The sequence below is a fragment of the Papio anubis genome, chromosome 6 (genome assembly GCF_008728515.1).
Source record: "Papio anubis isolate 15944 chromosome 6, Panubis1.0, whole genome shotgun sequence".
NCBI lineage: Eukaryota > Metazoa > Chordata > Mammalia > Primates > Cercopithecidae > Papio > Papio anubis.
In genome coordinates this window covers 81536506-81540055 of record NC_044981.1, presented here as the reverse complement: position 1 = coordinate 81540055, position 3550 = coordinate 81536506, and positions in this window count along the sequence as shown.

Here is a 3550-nt window from a genome sequence, read left to right as displayed (position 1 = left end):
CATATTCTTTCTTACAATTTGTTTGTAAAAGCAACTGAGTTATTTGTCCTCTAGAGCATCCCACAGTTTGGATTATTTTTCAATTCCATTCTCATCATAACATTTGACATGTTCCTTTGTCCTCTGCATTTCCTATAAATTGGTAGTTAGATATAGATGAGGGATTGGATTCAGACTCAATTTTGGGGGCAAGACAATTTCTTATGTGGTAGTGAGTTCTTGCATCAGAAGGTTCATATCTGATTGTCTCTATGATATTTGCAGTTGTTGAAGAGTATTCATAAATTAATTCCTATATTCATAAATTAATTAATGGTTGCAAAATGGTGATATTCTGATTCTATAATTCCTCCTTCATTTACTGGCTGGACTATTTCTAGAAAGAAAAACTTCCCTCATCAACCATTTGATTACCCTAGGGTATAGTTTGAATTAAAAATGCAAGGGAAATACTTGATTCTCTCCCTTAAAGAGGGTTGCTTTTGCCAATGTTCTGTTTATCTTGGACTAAATAATCTACAAAAGAGAAAACAGCCAGAAAGGCATAATTATAGGCCTTCCTTTTCAGATCTTTTCAGCTGGATTCAGGCACAAGCTATATAACTCAAGGCTTGTGGAGAATTTAAGTGCTCTGAAAACTGCCAGAGGCTCCCCCAAATTCTCATTTCCAGGATTCCTATTCTTATTTTTTAATCTCATCCAACCTGTTATTTACATTCACCACTATGTTTTCAGTTTGTCTCTTCACAGGAGCCAATCAAAGACAGAGACTATGCAAATTAGTTTGTCTTTTCCAACTGACTTCCTCTTTACTCCGCACACCTGAAGGGCACTCTACCGTGAGACAGCCCAGTGGAAAGAGTACATGTTTCTCTTTCTGCCTTTAAGCCTCTTTCAGCTTAAAGCTTCAGCCTCAGTCCAGTGGGGGAATCCACAGTTTCTGTAATTGGTACTTGACAGGACAGTTCTTCTCTTCCACTGACTAGTGTCTCAGAGTGCGATAAACCCACACACAGCAATCCTCACATTGGCTTTGTAAATCATGTTAAGCTCTTTGGTCTTTGGTGCTTAGAAGAAAATTAGAGTGGAATATTGGTCAGGAAAAAAAAAATTCCTCTGAAACTGAAATACCACCAAATGTGACCAAAGTCAAATTCTATTCTTAATAGAAACAAATTTGTTTCTCAAAGTGGTAGTAACTTTTATTTTCCAATTTCTAGGAATCTAACCTGGCTTTGTGAAAGTTGGACTTAGACTCTTGTGCATAGCAGGGATTTTTATAAGATAATTATTCAGAGTGAGGAATTCTGAAGGGTTCACGGACTAACCTTCTATTGGCCACACAATGCAATTCATGTTCCCAGAGATAGGCATGCAAGACAGACACTAGAAATTAAAAGGAAAGTTCTGGAATTAAAGAAGCAAAGTATTTTTAAAACTCTAAATATATGCCTTTGTTACTCATACATTTTAAAAATTTCTAGTTTATCTTTAATTGGATTGTTGAGATATAGTTCACATACCCTATAATTCTCCCAAGTACAAGTCAATGTTTTCAGTATATTCACAGATATATGTTGGGCCACAGTCGATCTTGTAACATTTTCATCACCTCAGAAAGAAACTTTACCCTTTAGCTACCATCCTCTATTTCTCCATTGCCCTCAGCCATAAGTAACCATTAATATAATCTACTTTCTGTCTCTATTGATTTGCCTGTTCACAGAATTTCATATCATGCAATCATACAATGTGTTACCTCTTGTGTCTGGCTACTTTGACTTCATCTAATGCTTTTAAATTTCAGCCATGTTGTAGTATGTTTCGGCACCTCATTTGTTTTAATAACAATATTATTCTATTGTATGTATATACCGCATTTTGTCTGCTCATTCATTAGTTGATGAACATTTGAGTTGTTTTTACCTTTTGGCTATTGAAAAATGCTGCTATATACATTCTTATACAAATCTTTGTGTGGACAAGTGTTTTCATTTTTCTTGGATATACACATAGGAATGGAATTGCTAGATAAAATGGTAACTACGTGTTTAGCAGTTTGAAAAACTGCAGACTGCTTTCCAAAGTGGTTGTACCATTTTCCATTCCCAGCAGCAGTGTATGAGGGTTCTGATTTCTCCACATTTTCGCCCAAACTAGTTTTTAGTCTCACTTTTTAATTTTAACCATTAGTGGATGAGAAGTAATATCTCCCTGTGGTATGATTTGCATTCCCCTGACAACTAATGTTGAATCTGCTTTCATGTGCTTAATGGCCATTTGTACATCTTAAAGAAGTATCTCCTCAGATCCATTGCATGTTTCTTAACTGAGTTGTCTTATTATTCAGTTGTAAGAGTTCTTCAGCCTATTACAGGTATATAATTTGTAAATGTTCCCCCTTTCTGTAGGCTGTTTTTTCACTTTCTTGATAATGTCCTTTGAAGAACAAACATTTTTAATTTTAATAAAGTCCAGTGTATCCATTTTTTTCTCTTATTGCTGTACTTTTAATGTCATCTCAGAATCTACTGCCAAATCTGAGTTCAAAAAGATTTACCCCTATATTTTCTTCTAATAGTTTTATAGTTTTTGATCTTATATTTAGATTCTTGATTCACTTAGAATTAAACCTCATGTTTATATCATGAGGTAAGAGTTCAACTTCATTCTTTTGCCTGTGGCTATTTGGTTATCCTAGTAACATTTGTTGGAAAGACTATTCTCTACTCCATTTGATGATCTTAGGAAAAAAAATAGTTGACCATAGACATGTGGACTTATTTCTGGACTTTCAATCTATTGCATTGATCTCTATTTTTAACTTTGTGCCACACTATGTTAATTACTGTCACTATGTAGTAAGTTTCAAAATCAGGAAGAGTGAGTCATTAAGCTTTGTTCTTCTTTTTCAACATTGCTTTGTTTTTTCTAGATATTAACTTTTCCAGTACTGCAAAACAGCAGTTGGAATTTTGAGAAAGGACTGCATTGAATCTATAGACAAATTTGGGTATTAACGACTTGTGTTAGTCCACTTTCACACTGCTGATAAAGACATACCTGAGCCTGGGCAATTTATGCAAGAAGGAGGTTTAATGCACTTACAGTTCCACATGGCTGGAGAAGTCTCACAATCATAGCAGAAGGCAAGGAGGTATAAAATCACATCTTAAACGGATGGCAGCAGGCCAAAAGGGAGCTTGTGTAGGGAAACTCCCCTTTTCAAAACCATCACATTCTGTGAGACTTATTCGCTATTATAAGAATAGCATTGAAAAGACCTGCTCCCATGATTTAATTAACTCCTGCCAGGTCCTTCCCACAACATGTATATTTATTTTATGTTAAGTTTATTGAGTTTCCTGAATGTGTAGATTAATGTTTTTTAATAAATTTGGAAATTTTCTGCTATCATTTTTATAAATATTTTTTCTGCTTCTTTCACTCTCTCCTTTCCTTCCAGTACTCTCATTATGTGTACATTGGTGCACTTGATGTCTCATATTTCTGTGAAGTTCTGTTCATTTTTATGCATCTTTTTTTCTCT